We start from the raw sequence: 20,303 nt of genomic DNA, 5'->3' as shown, positions 1-20,303 counted from the left end.
GTGAAGGAGCCTCCCAGCTCACTGTTCTGATCCTTCTTGGCCATGCTGAATAGCAGCAGCCTTCTCCAAACACGCCAAGTGCTTGAGACCTCTAAGCCTGAGCTTGCACTTGTTCTTTCTCTACAATGTGCAGGCGTGCTCAGTCACTTCCGTCTCGCCTTACTCTTTTCAACCCTATGGCTTGTAGCCTGCCAGGTTCCTCTGTCCACGGGATTTTCCAAACAAGAATAGTGTAGTGGGTTGCTGTGCCCTCCCCCAGAGGATCTTCCCAACCCAGGAATCGAACCTGTGTCTCCTATGTCTCCTGCACTGCCGGAGATTCTTTACCCACTGAGCCACTTGGGAAGCACATTTCTCTGCAGGGCCTTTTCCCAATTCCTAACCAGCCCAGCCTTTCCCTCCCCACAGATAAAAATGATCTTATGTTCTCTTCTCTCCGTCTCATCTCCCTCCAAATCCTCCTAAGAGTCAGCTGAGAAACCTGTTCCCTGCAGAAAGTGATCTCATGTTCCCTAGATACCAAGTTCTCCCACCACTGTCTGCTCTCTTTGGGGGGATTTACTTGGCATTTTCTACATTTATAGCATGGCTTTCTATGCATAGATTACCACCTCCCACAAATGTAAGCACTTTAAAGGCATGATCTGTATCTGCTGTATATTGGGGCCCCAAAAACTGATTAAAATATTAATTGAATGGGACAGTTTCCACGTATGGCAGCTAGTACATGCTCAGCCATGTCCAATTCCCTGTGACTCCATGGACTGTAGCCCCTGCCAGACTCCTCTGTCCATAGGATTCTCCAGGAAAATGGGTTGTCATTTCCTATTCCAGGTGGAGAAGGAAATGGCAACCCACTCCACTATTCTTGACTGGGGAATCCCACTGATGGAGGAGCTTGGCCGACTATAGTCCATGGGGTTGCACCCAGGGATCAAACCCACATCTCTTGTGTCCCATGCATTGGCAGGTGGATTTTTAACAGCTGCACCACCTGGAAAACCCTTCCATGTATGACTTATAGTCATAACCTGGATGTCCTAAATCGAGGGAATAGAGGAATGGGCTCTGGATTAGAAGTCAGGCTGACTTGAGTTCCACACTGATCTGCCACCACCTAGCTCTATGTTTTTAGATAAGTCCGCTCATCTCTCTGGGCCTTAGTTTTCCCCTCCTTGAAACAGCAATACCTTTAAACCTGTTGTGAGAGGATAGCTGTTAAGGCAGAGTTAAACTCGGTGCCCAATGACATCAACGTTTCTCTTTCCTATGTGGAATTAGGGATGAATGAATATTGGGAAGTAACGCTTTCTTTGTTCACTGAGAAACACCTTCACTGCACAAATTTGACAGAGAAGAAGGACACAGCACAACCAGCTGTGCCTTTGTGTGGAGGTCTGGAATTCAAGCTGACCTATTTCTACATCCCCGGTGCCCTTCCTGGCCTGGCACATGAAGGCCTTAGGTCAATGTTGACTGCATGACTGAAGGTCTTTATCCAGCTGAGGTTCAGAAGAAAGGCAAGGGCATGTCCTAAGGATTGGGGACAGGGAAGGAAGCTGATCTTTTAGAACGGAAGTGTTGGGTCAGGGAATAGCTATCAGCCAGGCTGAAAAGCAGTTCCCAGAAAATGAGACCAGAGCTTTGTAAATCATGCCGGGGTTTCGTTTAGGGTCCCTCCTTAAGCCCAGGACATGGTTGAGTCTCTTACTGGGAGTCACAGGGTTCCAGCTGTTAGGAAAGGCCGATTGGGCCATTCAGGAGTCTGGCCGAGTCTCTCCTGAAGGCAAGTCAACTGCATGTTTCCTGCATGTCCTTTGAGCTCTCCAGCTTCCCTGGGGCTCTGCCTGTCTGCTGAGCGGGGCTTCCTGCCCTCTGACCCTTCATCCCTTCTCTCTCGCTCCCTCTCCTTTAGCTCCTTGATCATGCAATGGAGGGTTACACAAAAGCCGCAAATTCCAAGCTATATGTAGCATAGAGCGGCTGTTTGTCCCAAAATACCACGTCGCTGACTACAGCAAACACAAATTACAAGCTTTATCTAATCACAGTTATGGGACCCGTCATTTTTGGTTTCCAAAAATGACTGCGAGTGGCGTGCTTCTGCAGCTGGTGGTGGCACCGGCTTGGGTTTCAGATCTGAAATGCACACAGATGCACAGGGAGATGGGCATCCCGAGTGACCGATTCAGAAAGGGAAATAAGACAGGGAAGAGAGGAAGTACAACTCACCAGATCAACAAACTCCACTGCTTGCAACCTCAAAAATAAATGATTTAAAATCTTTGCGTTGCACCACCACTGCACCCCTAAGGTTATCAGCCCTCATCTCCCTGGCATCTGGTTTCCTAACATAAAAGGTGACACCAGAGTCATTCTCGAGTGGCCACGCTGGGGTGTGAAGGAAGTGAGGCTTGCTCAGAAATCACTGATGTCTTTTTGGGGTCAAGTTTGTTTGTTTTCTTTGCTTATCTTTTCATCAGGAGGTGGCACTGAGGAAAGCACGCTGAGCTTGGAGTCTGGACCCTGGGTTGGCTTGTGACCATGACCTGGGTCACGTCTCCAAGAGACCTTTTGAATCGAGGGAGGCTGATCACAGCAGCCAGCTCCCAGGGGCTGACAGGAGGGTAAGATGAAGGCGTGTGTGGAAGTGCCAGCTGCCCATTGGGCACATTTCGGCCTGGATGAAAGGGATGGGCCGCTGGCTGGGAGCTGGATTCTCTTTCTGCGCCATTTCATCATAACCATCACGACTGCTTCTTACGCCCACGAGTGTGGGCTTTCACTCACAAGCAACAGTCAGGAGGGGGCCCAACTCCTCTGCTCTCCTGAGGGCTGACCTGGGACTGTGATCAGATAGGGCCACTCAGATTCACCCAGTGTTCCACTGAGATTCCAGGGCACACATGTACACACTCGGAAGGGAAGCACTCTCTCAGTGAGCTTTATATTGGCCAAAGATGTGCCTGAGCGAAGCTCTCGTTAAAGCATAAAAACACCGAGGAAAGCACAGCTCTATAAATATCTGCATTCCTCCACACCAGAGAGAAATAGCACCATCCCACCGTTTCCAGAAGACGTGAGGTCCCACAGCATGCCTCCCCGACAGCCGAGGTCTGACGTCCCCGGGCCAGCAGAGGGGAGAAGGTGAATGGACAATTCCACCCTAGGCTGAAATAAGAACAGTGAAACAATGAACGGTCCAAACTCAAGCTGACTTTCACTTCCCCAAACTATAAATAAACCAGTGCCTTTTTTCCCCCTTGACTTCAATTCCACGTTAGTCCTTCTCATGAATGGGTCTTTTAAGAGAAAGAACTGGAATTTGAGCATCAAATTCTGGCTGGGTAATGCTGGAAAATTCAGCGCTCCCGCTCACTCTGAAAAGAGGATGTTGGATGAGGCGTCGGGGCTCCTTTAAGCTTCAGCATTCTATTCTACGGAGGAGGCCAATCCGTCTTGGGAAGTGGGTTGGAATAAGGATCTTACACAAAGGAAGATGGTTAATTTTTCCTGCCATCATACCTGTTGCTAGCATATTCGGTCTCCCAGTTCCTCCAATAAATGAGTAATCATAGTTTACTGTGAGCGGTGCTTAGTCGCTCAGTTGTGTCCGACTCTTTGTGACCCCATGGACTGTAGCCTGCCAGGCTCCTCTGTCCATGGGGATGCTCCAGGCAAGAATACTGGAGTGGGTTGCTATGCTCTCCTCCAGGGGATCTTCCCAACCCAGGGATTGAACCAGGGTCTCTCAAATTGCAGGCAGATGCTTTATCAACTGAGCCACCAGGGAAGCCCTGGTAGCTTACTAAAGATCATCATTTCTCAACCTCTACCACAATGGAAAAGGGATAGAACTCTGGAACTGAGGCAATTGAAGTGCCAGCCACAGTGCTGAAGGCAGTCGATTTTTTACTTCAAAGCAGAAATCCTAGAAGAAATCACAGTAACAATAAAAATTAGCATTTGTAGAGTCTCTACTATGTGTTACACAACATACTTGAGGGTTTCACACCCTTCATTTCATTTCACCCTCGGAACAGTCCTATCATGTAGGTGTTTCTATTACCATTTTATCAACAATGAAACCGAGATTTAGAGATAAAGTAACTTGCGCAGAGTATTTCTCTCTGTCTCCTGACTGCTAGGAAGTTCAAGGTTAACCGTGGTCAAATACAAGTGCACAGATGTTTGTGCTTGTGGTTTTGTCATTCCCAACTCCCTTTTTTCTCAAGCCCTATTTTCCTGCTTTCTTTCTCCCTCCTCCCTCTTACAAATCATTTCTGTTTCTGCATTTCTCCTCACGATGGCGTGGTCACTCACCTAGAGCCAGACATCTTGGAATGTGAAGTCAAGTTGGCCTTAGAAAGGATCACTACCAGCAAAGCTAGTGGAGGTGATGGAATTCCAGTTGAGCTATTTCAAATCCTGAAAGATGATGCTGTGAAAGTTCTACACTCAATATGCCAGCAAATTTGGAATACTCAGCAGTGGCCACAGGACTGGAAAAGTCAGTCTTCACTGCAATCCCAAAGAAAGGCAATGCCAAAGAATGCTCATACTACCGCACAATTGCACTCATCTCACACGCTAGTAAAGTCATGCTCAAAATTCTCCAAGCCAGGCTTCAGCAATATGTGAACCGTGAACTCCCAGATGTTCAAGCAGGTTATAGAAAAGGCAGAGGAACCAGAGATCAAATCGCCTATGGTATAAAATAACCTTCAATTCTTCTTGGAAAAGAGAGAGGTGTAAATAAATGCAGCAGCAACAGCTGGGCGTTGATTCAGCCATGATGAGAATGCAGGTCCCACTAGATGAGAGAGGAGTTTGGGGGAGCATAGATACATGTATATGTATGAATGAGTCCTTTTGCTGTCCACCTGAAACTATCGCAACATTGGTAATCAGCTATACTCCAATACAAAACAAAAAGTTTAAAAAAAGAAACCTCAAGTCCCAAGTACCTGTTGTTCAGTTGCTAAGTTGTGTCCAACTCTTTGCAACCCCATAAATTGCAGCAAGCCAGGCTTCCCTGTCCTTCACTATCTCCCAGAGGTTGCTCAAACTCATCTTATCCTCTGTTGCCAACTTCTCCTCCTGCCCTCAATCCTTCCCAGCATCAGAGTCTTTTCCAATGAGTCAGCTCTTCGCATCAGAAGGCTAAAGTATAGGAACTTCAGCTTTAGCATCAGCTAATATTCCAATGAATATTCAGGGTTGATTTCCTTTAGGATTCACTGGTTTGATCTTGCTGTCCAAGGGACTCTCAAGAGTCTTCTCCAGCACCAGTTTGAAAACATCAATTCTTTGTTGCTCAGCCTTCTTTATGATCCAGGTCTCACATTTGTATATGACTACTGGAAAAACCATAGCTTTGGCTGTACAGACTCTTGTCGGCAAAGTGATGTCTCTGCTTTTTAATACGCTGACTAGGTTTGTCATAGCTTTTCTTCTAAGGAGGCAAGCATCTTTGAATTTCTTGACTGCAGTCACCATCTGCTATGATTTTGAAGACTAAGAAAATAAAGTCTGTCACTACTTCCCTTTTCCCCCCATCTATTTGCTTGAAGTGATAGGACTGGTTGCCTTGATCTTAGCTTTTTGACTGTTGAATTTCAAGACAGGTTTTGAGTGACTTTCATCTCACATGTTCTCTGCTCCTGAAGGGGCTGTTGCCTAGAAGTGTGCATTTGCAAAGGTGAAACATTCACCAGACATCAAAAAAAACTGCCAGTCTAAAACTACCACTGGATGCTTAGGTTCTAGCTGAGGATGAGGTGAGAAGTACAGACGTGGAAGTCCAACCTGGAATCTTGTGGAAGAACTCAGCTCTTTTCGTGAGCTGTTCAGAGGATGGAGGCCTGCGAATGAGACCCTTGGGGGAGAAAACCGAGAGCAGCTCTCGAATGTTCGTAGAGGCAACCTTCACATGGCTCAGGGAACTGAAAGACTCAAGCATCTCTGCAAGGAACACAGCCATGGCTTTCAGAAACTGTAAGCCTGTGTCTACCAAAAAAATCCCTAAGAACCTGAATAGAACCAACCACCCAGTGATTCACGATAGGGTGGCATGCAAGATAAAAGGGCGATAATCTGTAACATCATTTTTGCATATCAGCAGGAAACACTATGGAAGTATAAAGGGGCAAAGAAGTCGATTTATATGACATAAAAATCGGGGGCAAGCTGAAGATGGCCCTATGAAGCTACAAATTGTGGCTGGGAGAAAATAAAAAGGAAATGAAAATTAAGTGCCCAAATTGTGGCGGGCATTGTGCTGCGTGTTTCACATCCCTTCCCTCTGAGTAAAGTTTTATCATCTCCATGTGGGTAAGGGGGAGTAAGGGTCAGGGTGGTTAAATAACCTGGACAAGCTAGCAGGAGGCAGGGCCAAGTTCATACCCCGGCTCAGTGTCACTGTAAAGCCCGGTTCTTTATGCCCAGCTACACCATTTAGAAGGGATGACGCAAGTTCAGATTCAGTGATCACCCAATAATGGTTGTATATGTTAAGTGGACACCAACCCAAATATCAAATGGCCTCTTTTTAGAACTTGCCAAATTAAAGATCATAGGAAATATAAATGCATGAGAACACATATACAGAAGAAAATACTGGAAAAATAACCAGACATAGAAGAAGGAGATATCCTAGGAGTTAAACCAAATCACAAAGCAGCAAATTTTATAATAAATTTATAATAAATTTTACAGGGAATTCTCTGAAGGTCCAATGGTTAGGACTCTGTGATTCCACTGCAGAGGGCATGGGTTGGTCCTAGTCAGGACCAAAAATAAATAAATACATAAAAATTTAAAATGTACAATATTCAAAAAGTAAAGAATGGGCATTTTTATAACAGAGAGAAGTACATAGCATTATTTAGAATTTCAAGTAAGCATCAATGGGGATAATTAATTCTTATTTAATCAGTTATTTTATGTAACTGGTTTACAATTTGGAGATAATTTCGATTATACTATATATGATATGAAAAAATAAACTCCAAATGGATTAGAAAGTGAACTATTGAATTAAGCCATAGAAATAATGGAAGTAAAATAGAATATTTTTTATAATTAAAAAAAATATTTATTTATTTTTGGCTGTGCTGGGTCTTCATTGCTGGGCACAGACTTTCTCTAGTTATGACAAGCAGGGGCTACTCTCTAGTTGCAGTGTTTGGGCTTCTCATTTTGATGGCTTCTCTTGTTGCAGAGTTCAGGCTCCAGGGCATATGGGCTTTACTAGCTGTGGTACATGGGCTTAGTTGCCTCACAGCATGTGGATATCTTCCCAGACCAAGAATAAAACCCATGTCCTCTGAATTAGCAGGCGAATTTTAATCACTGGACCACCAAGGAAACACCTAAAATAGAATATTTAATCATAAGTTTGGAGGAGTGTTTATTTCATAAATAGCAAATAAAAGTACAACTTCCAAAGGAAGAAAAAATTTAACTCTACAACCACAACTTCTCCTCAAAAAAAAGTCTCTTCAATAAAAACAAATGCCATTAGAATAAAAGGAAAGCTATTTATTTCTAAAAAATATAGCACAGATGGCTTCATTTAATACCTCTGATGCATATAAATAGCTAATACAATCAGGACCCAATAGAATAACGGATAAGTATCAATTAACGCAAGGGAAATATGGAGAAAATAAATTTATTTCCAACCTCAGAAAACAAAAATGTAGTAAAGCACAATTTGATACATATTTTCTGCTGGCACTATATTTTGGTTTCCTTTTAGAGAATAATACAATAATATGTAACAAAATCTCTAGCATTATTTGTACTCCTTGAGCCAATAAATCTATCATAGAAATTTCATCCAAAGGAAATAATCCCCCCAAAATAAAAATTTGTAACATATTTCTTTTCTTTGTATCTAGATAGAAGCTGGACGTTAGCTGAACCTATTGTGGTCATCATTTCACAATACACGTATATCAAAACACTATGCTGCACACCTTAAACTTATATCATGATATGTGTCAGTTATTTCTTAATGAAACTGGAAAATAAATTCTAAACACAAAGATGTTCTTTGTAACAACATTTAGATGAGTAATAAAGAAAAAAACATAATCGCGATTAATGACCTAAAAAAGTGAAATGGTGAAATGGCTGTGTTATAAAGACCAGGTGGAATATTAGGCGACGATATAAGATGATGTAACCACGGAGAGTCGGACACGACTGAGCGACTGAACTGAACAGCGGTATTGGTGGAGAAAGGCAGTCACAAGTGTGAGCGAGGGCGGAGGCTGCACAGACAGGCACGGTATGTGAATGCAAGTGTGCTGCCCGGGGCCCCGGACGCAGGGACGTTTACGAAGGAGGGATGTGATGAATGCTTTCCATGTTTTGAATTCCCCTCAATGTTGTTCTGTGAAGCTTTAACCGTAACTTAAAATCTGGTTTTAAAACAAGGCATTATCGAGGACCCAAGGGACACCTAGCAATGTGCTACAGATATTTCAGAAGAATGATTCTGGACCTTGCTGCCAGGAGATATTATTGTTGCTTAGTCGCTAAGTTGTGTCCGACTCTTTTGCAACCCTTTGGACTGTAGCCCGCCAGGCTCTTCTGTCCATGGGATTTCCCAAGCAAGAATCCTGGAATGGATTGCCATTTCCTTTTCCAGGGGATCTTCCCGACCCAGGAATTGAACTCTGTGTTACAGGCAGATTCTTAACCATCTGAGCCACCAGAGGAGCCCCTCTAGGAGAGGTAGTCCACCTCAATTTACTTCAGGTAAGAGCATAGCTCCTGGGACAGGAAGATAGGCTAGAAAGACTCGCAGTCCCTTCCAGCAGTACGTGTCTGTGTTAGTTACCTGGGGCTGCTATAACAGAGGGCCTCAGACTGGGAGTCTTTGACAACAGAAGCATCTTCTCTGGCAGTTCTGGAGGCTAAAAGTCTAAGGCCAACGTGTCGGCAGGGCCAGGATCCTCTGGACTCTCTGGGTAGATCCTTTCTTGTCTCTTCCTGGTACCTGATGGGGGCCCAGAATCCTTGGTGATCCTTGGCTTGCAGCTGCATCACTCCAGTCTCTGCCTCCGTCATCACGCGGCATTGGCTGTTTGACTTCATACTATTTTACGAGGACATCAGTCATATTGGGTTAAGGGCCCACCCTAATGCAGTATGACTGCCTTGACTTGACTAATTGCACCCACAATGTCTAATGCCCAAATAAAATCACATTCCATAAGGTACTGGGAGTGAGAACTTTCCACACATCTTTTTTGGAAACACAGTTCAACAGTGTCTAAGCCCATGAGCTCTCAAATCTGACCTGCCTCATCTCCAAAACCACCAGATGCTTTTCCCATTGATCTGATATAGGCAGGAAGTAGGAGAAGGCAATGGCACCCCACTCCATTACTCTTGCCTGGAAAATCCCATGGACGGAGGAGCCTGGTGGGCTGCAGACCATGGGGTCACGAAGAGTAGGACACGACTGAGCGACTTCACTTTCACTTTTCACTTTCATGCATTGGAGAAGGAAATGGCAACCCACTCCAGTGTTCTTGCCTGGAGAATCCCAGGGACGGGGGAGCCTGGTGGGCTTCCGTCTATGGGGTCGCACAGAGTCAGACACGACTGAAGTGACTTAGCAGCAGCAGGATAATAAGAGTTAAATTCGGGAATTCTCTGACCCTGTGCTTCCAACGCAGGGGGCTTAGGTTCAATCCATGGTGGGGGAACAAAGATTCTGCCTGCCTCACAGAGCAGCCAAAAATTTTTAAAAATTTAAATTTTATAGTAGCCATTTGGGGGAGTGGGTCAGCATTTTACACCACAGACACTTCTTGCCGGAATTGCCTTGAATGAGAGATCTGGGTTAAACAAGTACTGACCTCAAGGAGGATTTTCAGATGAGCTCTCTGACTTGGGGCCTGAGGACTGTTGAGTTCCATGTTGTTTTCCATGGTGCTCTATTAGTCTTGTCACCTGGGCTCAGCAAGACTTAAAGTGTGCCTGGAATTCTCCCAAGGTATATGCCTATTGTGACTGGCTTCTGTCACCCTTAGCTTGGGGGACTTTAGAGGCCTCGGTGTGGAACAAAAGACAGAGAAGAGTCATCACAACGTGGCCTGGCATGTGCAGAGGCAGAAGCAAAGCAAATCTGGGGGACACGCCCAGATTCAGAAAGCCAGAGTGTTCAGCGAAAACATAGAATCGCTTAGGGATGACTTAAATAACAACTAGGGGCAATTCACAATGTTCGAGATAAACTTGAAAAGGCTTCCAGAAGGAGATTCTTGAGCTCTGATGGAAGTAAAGTTCCTACGCTATAATCTGTGCAGTTTCCCTTTACTGATAAGATCAAGTCCAAACACTGTTGCATGCTCTCATGGTTTGTCCTCAACCAACCTCTCTCACCTCATATTTCACGCAAACCTCAGTGCTAGCTTGACGTCTCCGACACTGACCTTCTTCTTTAGTACACCCATCACCTTGCCCAAGTACTCACCTGGAGAAGGGAGCAGCTGACACTCCGAGATTCTAAGGTTCCAGCTCAAAGAGCCCTCCACTACACTGGCCTGTAATCATTCTCTGCATTTGCTCCACTCAGCCATCAAGCTCATTCAATATTCAGTCAGCCATTGAATATGTTAGTATTCATTCATTCACTTATTCTTCCCGGGATGACTCTGCAGAATTCTTCCCACCCCTTCCTAGCTCCTGGAGGTTGCAGGCAGTCCTTGATGTTCTGGAGCCTTTCAGCTGCATCACTTCAGCCTCTGCCATCAAAGGGTGTTCATTTCTGCCATTTCTTTGTGTCTCTATTTCTCTGTCTCAGCTTTCAATCTCCCTCTCCTTTCTCTTATAAAGATACCAGTCCTTGGGATAGGAGTCATCCTAATTCAGCATGATTTCATCTTCATTCTGGTTTGTTTGTTGTTGTTGTTGTTGTTTTTCAGTTGAGGTGTAATTGACATACCCTTGAATATCTGTTGAGAGCTGACAATGTGCCAGGGACCACGTGTTGCAGGTGAGGAACCAGTGGATGGTGAATGGATCATGGAGTTCTGCTTGTGGACAGAGTTGGAGGTTTGACTGGCGAGCTCTATGGTGTTGAAATAAGGGACAGTTACAGACTCCATACAGTCAAGGCTGTATATTGTCACCCTGCTTATTTAACTTCTATGCAGAGTACATCATGAGAAATGCTGGACTGGATGAAGCACAAGCTGGAATCAAGATTGCCGGGAGAAATATCAATAACCTCAGATACGCAGATGACACCACCCTTATGGCAGAAAGTGAAGAAGAACTAAAGAGCCTCTTAATGAAAGTGAAAGAGGAGAGTGAAAAAGTTGGCTTAAAACTCAACATTCAGAAAACTAAGATCATAGCATCTGGTCCTATCACTTCATGGGAAATAGATGGGGAAACAGTGGAAACAATGGGCTCCAAAATCACTGCAGATGGTGACCTCAGCCATGAAATTAAAAGACACTTGCTCCTTGGAAGAAAAGCTATGACCAACCTAAACAGCATATTAAAAACCAGAGACATTATTTTGTCAACAAAGGTCCATCTAGTCAAGGCTATGGTTTTTCCAGTGGTCATGTATGGATGTGAGAGTTGGACTATAAAGAAAGCTGAGCACCGAAGAATTGATGCTTTTGAACTGTGGTGTTGGAGAAGACTCTCGTGAGACCCTTTGACAGCAAGGAGATCCAACCAGTCAATCCTAAAGGAAATCAACCCAAAATATTCATTGGAAGGACTGATGCTGAAGCTGAAACTCCAATACTTTGGCCACCTGATGCGAAGAACTGACTCATTTGAAAAGACCCTGATGCTGAGAACGATTGAAGGCCCGAGAAGAAGGGGACGACAGAGGATGAGACGGTTGGATGGCATCACCAACTCAATGGACATGAGTTTGCCTAAACTCCAGGAGTTGGTGATGGATAGGGAGGCCTGGCATGCTGCAGTCCATGGGGTCACAAAGAATCAGACATGACTGAGCGATTGAACTGAACTGAACTGACAGACCCCATGCTCGTTCCATGACAGTGGGCAGTGTCTCCGTTAGGACAGCAGAATGGCTCTGTATTCCCAGAGCAGCCTGTCCTCTCTGTGTGGACTGCTGCAGCCTGCATACAAGAGGTACCCTTGAGATGGGAATTCTCACACCTCAGTTGAGAGTCCGAGAACAGAAGGTCTTCATGGGCCCAGCCTGTCCCCATCTGCAGCAGTGGCCACACCAGGTGGCCTGAAGAGGAACACAAAACCTCTGAGAGCAGCCTCCCCATCCTCCCATGGGAAGCCCCGAGTCCCTTCCCCAGGGATACAGGCACCCCAAGTGCTTTGCCTTTGGCAGTTAGCAAGCATCACTTCTTGAGCTAGGAGCCAGGTCCCGGTCCCCTGAGCCCAGTTCTAATGGGAGAAATATTCCAACTTCCAAAGCACCAGGGAAAGTTACTCATCATCCCTGGTCCTTGTAGGGCTGCTCTGTGCTTCTGTTAGATTAGAACTTTTATTTCCTCCTCGCTCCTCTATTTTTGATTGCATGTACTTCCTCTATTTGCTGCCCCAATGGTCCAAGCCACCCCCTACATATCACTTCCACAAGAGAAATAAGCAGAGGTAAGTGAACCACTTCTTCCTCGGTTCTCCCGCAGGGCTCTCCCTTCCCTTCACCACTGCAAAAGCCACAGCTTGTGGGGACTCCCAGGTTCCTTGTCTCTTGGGCCCCTTGGACTGTGAGCTTCCCAGGGCAGGGACCCTGCCTGCTTCTTCTCTGCCCACCGAGGAGAGCCCAGTGCATACGGCACACCTAGGCACTCACTGCACCGATAGAACAAAACAAAGTTGATTATGCCTCTGTGTTCTGATGTTTACCTTGATTTCTTAAAGTCTCTCTAGTTAGTGTTAGTTGCTCAGTTGTGTCCGATTCTTTGTGACCCCATGGACTGTAGCCCATCAGGCTCCTCTGTCCATGGAACTCTCCTGGCAAGAATACTGGAGTGGGTAGCCATTCCCTTCTTCAGGGGCTCTTCCTGACCCAGGGGTTGAACCTCAGTCCCCTGCATTGCTGGCAGACTTTTTACCATCTGAGCCACCAGGGAAGCCCAGAGTCTCTCTGGATAAATACGAATGGAAAAAAGTTATATTCTGACGTCTCTTGCTGTTCTCCCCAAGCTGCAGACTTTTCTATTTCCAGACCTGTGTTTAGAGGGACAAACTGAATGAGTGAGAAGGACAAGACTGGAGCATATTTTAGAGGTCAGTTCAACCGACCTCCACGACCAGAGGGCTTCCCAGGTGGCTCAGATAGTGAAGAGTCTGCCTGCAATGCAGGAGACCCGAGGTCATTCCCGGGGCCAGGAAAACCCCCCAGAGAAGGGGCATGGCAACCGACTCCAGTATTTTTGCCTGGAGAATTCCATACAGAGGGGCCCGATGGGCTACAGTCCTTGGGGTTGCAAAGAGTCGGACACGACTGAGCAACTTACACATTCTCTTCATTTCTATGACCGGATGGACCCTGAGACTCAAGCTCTGGCAGTGAGTCCCTGGCAGACCCAGGAGGAAAATGTAAACCTATATTCTCAGGCACAGTGTCTCTTTCCACACATCACCTCCTTTCTCAAATCTGTTCAAAGATGTCCAAAATATAGAGCATCAGGGTGGAGGACCATCTTCCCGCTGGGTACTCAGCTAGTCCCTCCCTCCCCATCTGTGCGCTTGGCAGTGCCCAGGTGTGTCACCGGCTCTACCCAGGATGCAAGCGATTTCCTAACAGGACCAAACAATGTTTGCGAAGGACATCCGAAAAAATGTCAGGAGCACGTGTACGAATGAATGCAGAGAGCTCGGTCTTGCCAGCCTCTTTGCTTCCCTGGCCCAGGGCCACCCCAAGTTGGTGCTTCTTCCTACCCCAGGAGGCAGAGAGAAACCTGAAGTTCCTGCAAAGAGTTGGGCCACAAATGCAGGAGGAACACTTTCCTCACTGATATTTCAAGACTATTTCACAATCGCCAAACCGCCAGCCACATGCAATCACTGACCAAAAAGCAAAAAGTGCAAGTTTGGATTGTGTGTGTGTACGTATTAAAACACAAATAATAAGGTTTGAAGGAAAGTCAGACAGCCAACAGAATTCCTTGTGATGGCACTGTGGCTTTTGGCTGTGTTTAAGGCGGGACGAAGAGAGGCTTATTTCAGACAAGAGCCATTTGTTCGATCACCAGATTTGGGGAGAAAAAAATCTCCCTAAGGCAAACACAGAACGTGATATACAAGGACAGAATTGTGTTCTTTAAACACAGATAAATGTTGAATTAACAGAAAAGCTGGAACTAGTATTGTTTTTACCTTCTGCATTGAATATTTTGAGTGCTATGACGTCACAAGTTGAAACATCAAAAAGGGGAGATTTCATCAAGATAACAATACCAAGATGCTAACCAGGTTTTTTCTGTTGCTGTTCATTTGATTCAGTTTTTTGCTAAAGGAATAGAGAGGGAGGGTTGCCAAATAATGCCAAATAAAATACCAGGCATTCAGATAAATACTTTTCCAGCCCCATGGAATCACTGACCAAAAATCAAATACAACAAATATACAACAAAAAACAAATATACAGCAAATACTTTTTTGAGTATGATATCCCAAATGTCCCATGGAATATACTTATACAAAAAAAATAATAATAATACTTGTTATATATGTGAAATTCAAATTGAACTGAGTAGCCTGTATTTTTACTTGCTAAATCTGGACCCTTACTGCCAAGCCACCAGCCAGTAAGTACAGGTACTTTATTTTGGAAGACTGCAACATTCTCTGTGCCCCCTACAATATCTTTTTCCACAACATCAGGCCTGGAAGCTGATCAAGTTCAATGTCTCCGTTTTACAGATAAGAAGACTGAGGCCGGAGAGAGGAAGTGTGTGACCTTGCTCAAGGTCACACAGAGATTCAGTGTAACAACCACAGCACAAACCCAGGCTCGGTGCCCCAGGTTGATTTACCACAAATGACAGAGGCGCGAGTTACCATAGGGATGTCTACAAAGATCACCCAAAGTTCCAACCACTCCAGGATCAAGTGAATATAAGAGTGATTTATCTAAGGCTCTCAGGCTTATTCACTTGGAAATGTTACAAACTGGAGAATTATGAATTTCAGCATGTTCATCTGCCCAGAACCTTTGATTCAAATGAAATTGTACATGAAGTCCAGTATATAAAATAAAGTGACACTAAAACTGCTATGCTTGGGACTCCCTGTTGGTCCAGTGGTTAAGACTCTGTACTTCCAGAGCAGAAGGTATAGGTTTGATCCCTGGTCAGGGAACTAAGATCCCACATGCTGTGAAAAGTGGCCAAAATATATAAATTAAAAATTTTAAACTGCTATGCTTGAATGAGGGTTAGGGGGATGGCCCTTATGCACCTCACTTTCTCTGCCAAAACATCCCAAAATGACATTTGTGGATTCTCTTGGGTTCCATCAAGCACCATGAAATAACCACTAGTGTGATGAGACAAGCACAGGCTTCAGATTCAAAATCACCACCACTGTGCTTGGGTCAGACACTAACTTCACTGAGTCTCAGTTTCCTCATCACTCAAGTAGAGACAATAACAGTTACTAATACCAGGATGGCATAGCCTGTACTGACATTTATGTAAGTGCATCAGATGCTGTGGAGGCTTCCGAGGTGGCACTAGTGGTAAAGAACCCGCCTCCAATGCAGGAGACCTAAGAGATGCAGTTTCGATCCCTGGGTTGGGAAGATCCCTTGGAGAAGGAAATGGCAACTGACTCCAGTATACTTGCCTGGAGAATCCCATGGACAGAGGGGCCTGGTGGGCTTCAGTTCATGGGGTCTCAAAGAGTCAGCCACTACTGAAGCGACTTAGCATGCACACACATCAGATACTGTAACATTTAAATAAGTGCATCGGATACTGGAAGGCAGTGCACCAGGAAGAGCTCATCCAGGTGTTTGCTTTTATGTCAATGAAAGGAGAATTAGTAGAAAATTGGGTGGACTTTTCATTAGCCCTATTTTTATCAACTTGTCAATCCATTCATTTACCATTTTTTCCTATTACTCCTGAGAACTTAGGGATAGGTTCTGGCAGGGCTATGGTGGCTTTTAATAATGGATTCTAAAGTGTTGAACAGATTACGACTGCAGTGTCCATGAAGGCTGGCCAGGGAAACAAAAGCTAAAGTTACGATGGATCTTTGGTCTTTTCGGGCAGCCAGGATCACATTCCCTGACTAGAAACTCAGCTGCTGCAACCCCTTGACCCTCTGGTGTCTCACATGAGTTTGTCCTAAGTTCTTGGTTTCTAGGAAGACATTTGGATGTACTAAGAACATCTGGTACATACTGAACACAAGACTGGGGCCCCGAAGAAGGCCACCCTCTGACTGATCTGCCAAGGGGGGCTTTGCCCAGAGCCATGTCTAGTGATGCTCTGCTTGTACCTTGCCCCCCGCCCCCAGACTGCTGTCTGGCCATGTGCTTTCCACCTCATCCCAGGCTGAAATCTCTTGGACCTTATCCTTCTTCATTTCCAGTCACCATCTGTCATCCTTAAGCATTCTAGATTCTAGGCCCCTGCTTCCTAGGAACACAACCTTAGGGAACTCCTGAGAAGCAAGAAGCCAGGAGCGTTGCCTTGGCCTAGGGTGGTAAATAATTTGTGTATCCTCAGGCTGGTCCAGTCTTCTCTGCGTGCTTTGGTTTCCACAAGCACGAAAGGTTGGGAGAACGTGAAAACGATGGGCATGTGTATCAACAATTTGTAGAACACTATTCAGATATCAGGTTTATATCTCTACCAGAGAGTTGAGGCTTTAATCCACTCTATATTCTCCTTTCCTAATGCCTGTAGAAAGTAACTGATCTATAAATACATGATCTCATGGCAGTGAATTCTCGATGCTACTCAGATTAAAATATTTGTTGAAATACATTTAAAAAGATGGATATTTTAAATCACCTGTCTCTTGGATGCTCTGAGTAATTAAATCTGCCCTTGTCTGGAGTACCCCAGTGGGCATGTCTTTTCCACAGGGAAAGTTTCATGGTCAGAGGACCTTCTCTGGTGTGAATTTCTAGTACAAATGAGAAAAACATAAAGGATTGTATTGCATTTGGCAGCAGAAGCAGTGGGGCTGGGATAGCCCGGGCCCCAGTGGGACTGGGAGGAGGTCTCAATGTGGGCGAAATTGTTTCTCCTCAGTAGGTCAAATAGCCAAGACTTGATCAGACTGAGAATAAAAAGAGATTTGTCTAGAAGCCTCTACTGAAAGTCCTCCGCCTGGCTCTCTGCAGCTTACATCTCTTACAAAGCCACCCCTTACATATGAGGAGCCCCTGAGTGTTTTTCTCAGGGCACATTTACATTCAAAGGTAGGAAAAAATATGACTCCAATGGCCTCAGTCTTTTCCAGTAAACAACACAGACCTGCTCTTCTAGACGTACTTGTAGACAGGGGACCAGAGCGTTCACGAGGAAACTTGGAGGGAGGGCCACGTGAGATGACTGTTGGCAAATTCTTCGAATTTTGAGGTTGAGGAACCGGATTCACAGAAATATCACTCCTTTAGCAGACGGTAAAGGGGCACTCGTGAGAAAACATTGTGAAAGCAAAGGAGAAACAGAGAACATGGAGAAACCTTGGTCTTGTGTAAGCGTTCCCATTTCAGATTCTTCAACTGTCCTAAGAGGGGACCTCATTCCATCCCACATGCCTGTCTGAGCATCACTTCATTCTCCCATCAAATGTCAAAGGGCACTAGAAGCCTGTCCAGGATGGCCTTGGCCATGGTGCCTCCCTGCATGCATGTTTGGAAGTTTAGAAAGAATTCTTCCCATCCATGAACTTGCTTTCTCTTCTCTGTCACCCTGAAACTAAACATATGATCACACCCACTCTTCAGATAAGAAGACCAGCCATAGCCTGCCTGCACAAGAAGGAGAAAAGCCCATCTGCAGTTATGAAATAATATTTTAACTACTTAGGGATAAACGGAGTGAAGAAATTTCCTGTCACACTTATGCTTTTGGAAAATAGCATTTCCAGAGAGTAAGCAGAACCAAAACTAAGTATTAATTGCCTAATAACCACGGTTTTAACTGGATGGAATTTTATGAGATGCCCACATTGGTCATACCATGTTTCTAGGCGAAAGGACTGCAAAATTGTCATTTTGATTTGTTTTTCTCAAAAGATTCTAGTCCTTTCAATAATATTTGTTAATGGCATGGGTAGGAAATGGAAAGCAAGGCCAAAAGGATGCATAAATTCCTCAGAATTAGAGAAACGTGACATATAAATCCGAGTTCCTTCACCACCCACCCCAACTCCTACCAAAGTCTGTCTTGTTTAGGCAATAGAATCATTTTTCTCCATTAAGCCGGCTCTATTGAAAATGTCAGCATGGAATTGCAGCCACTGTAGGCAAGCCTGTGTTGTAAGTGCCTGCAAATAAATTGTTCTGAGCTGAGGCACTTCTCCTTGGAACAGAATGGAGAGGCTGTGTGGTCGCCTGGCCCCAGTGTGGGTGCAGGCTCGGGGCATGGATTTCTCCAGAACACTAGAATCACCAAAGTGCTTATCCACCCCCTCATTCTACAGATGAGGAAACGGGGGTTGAGAGGCTGAAAGGCCTTCATTGGTCCTGGCAGCTCCGTGCGTGTGTGCATGTGTGTATGTGTGTGTGTGTTGAGGTGAGAAGCCAGGACTAGAAAAGGATTTTTTGAAGGTGAAACCTAGATGGGTCTCCCATGCCCAGCAGAGGTTACATGGGTAAAACAGAGAATAAATACAAAGTGCGAGAAGTCTGGGTGTTTGAAGGGGTTGCAGAGAATTCAGTTTGTCTTAGAAGTGAGTGGAGATTGGGAGAGAGAGGGCAGGAGCCAGATTAAAGACTTCTACATTCAGGCTAACTGCCTCTGCCTGCTCTGTGCCAGCCGCTGACTCTTGGAGAATGTGGACAAATTCCCCCAGACATCCATCCTTACCCTGGGGAGCTTACCTGCTGTCAGCTGCCTCCTGTCCATCAGGAGACCTCTCAGATCTCTGTCTCCATCTAGATCTCCCTCTGGTGGCCCCCACTCATCTCACACCATCCGAAATCCCATAGGAATAGAAGAACATGCTACCAGACATCTAGGGTGAAGAGAGAGGAGTGGGCATTCCCACACCTTTGAGAGAGTCATGGTGGACACTGGGCACCCCTTCTTCCTGTCATTTTTTTTTTATCCACAGTCTCAGGAAGGTGGAAGCCAAGGGGATCCCATGAACACCATTCCTGCATGGCTGAACCTACTGTGAGGAGGATGGTCATGCCAGGCTAAGGCATCAGCACTCAATCCCTGGGTCATTGGGGTTGGACCACCAGTGAATACAAGGAGTTATCTGGAGCTGAGGGTTGCTCACCACTCCAGGAGGGCCCCCGTTTATAGAAAAGGTCTTCAGAAATAGACCGTCCTGCTGACTTGAGGAACAGCAACATTGTATTGCTCTCTGTCTTTGACAACTTGAAACTTTTGAGTGGAAGGAGTTTGATTGCTTCGGAAAAAGTTAGAAAAAGCCCGTCATTGGTTCCATCCATGGCTGGAGCTGGCTAGTGCTGGCTCACAAGAGCAGAAGCTACACATCGGCTCCCAACTCTATGGTCAATGATGTCAGCTTGGTGGCTTGTAATCAGTCCTGGCCGGAGTTTTTGCACCATGTTGCTGTTCATCATTTGCTCAGTCATGTCTGAGTCTTTGCAACCCCACGGACTGCAGCATGCCAGGCTTCCCTGTCCTTCACTATCTCCCAGAGTTTGCTCAAATTCATGTCCCTTGAATCGGTGATGCCATCCAACCATCTCATTCTCTGTCACCCCCTTCTCCTCTTGCCCTCAATCTTTCCCAGCATCAGGGTCTTTTCCAGTTAGTCAGTTCTTCGCATCAGGTGGCCAAAGTATTGAAATTTCAGCTTCAGCGTCAGACCTTCCAAAGAATATTCAGGGCTGATTTCCTTTAGGATTAACTGGCTGGATCTCCTTGCAGTCCAAGGGACTCTCAAGAGTCTTCTCCAACACCACAGTTCAAAAGCATCAATTCTTCAGCGATCAGCTTTTTTCACAGTCCAACTCTCACATCCATACATGACCACGGGAAAACCATAGGTTTGACTAGACAGACCATGGATAGCAGCAAATACTTCTAAGTACCACTGATTTCTCCTCATACACACACAAACCCAACACTCAAAGCAGAAAGCTAACTTCTTTATATAAGTGA

General features: G+C 45.4%; 1 long non-coding RNA gene across 1 annotated transcript in view; it reads right to left on the bottom strand.

Annotated features, from left to right (window-relative positions):
* Nucleotides 1-7,125: 7,125 nt before the first annotated feature.
* Nucleotides 7,126-20,303, bottom strand: part of LOC148777490 (uncharacterized) — a 43,767-nt gene continuing 30,589 nt past the window's right edge. The window contains exons 2-4 of the long non-coding RNA XR_016037778.1: nucleotides 9,879-10,071; nucleotides 8,852-9,109; nucleotides 7,126-7,373 (exon numbers count right to left, since the gene is read on the bottom strand). This is a non-coding gene — a long non-coding RNA (uncharacterized LOC148777490). The remainder of the gene's footprint in view (nucleotides 7,374-8,851; nucleotides 9,110-9,878; nucleotides 10,072-20,303) is intronic.

This window comes from Moschus berezovskii, chromosome 7 (assembly GCF_049115385.1).
Source record: "Moschus berezovskii isolate FMDL1 chromosome 7, NW_MosBer_1.0, whole genome shotgun sequence".
NCBI classification, from domain to species: Eukaryota; Metazoa; Chordata; class Mammalia; order Artiodactyla; family Moschidae; genus Moschus; species Moschus berezovskii.
The sequence above is the reverse complement of the archived record's forward strand: the minus strand, read 5'-3'. Positions and strand labels throughout refer to the sequence as shown.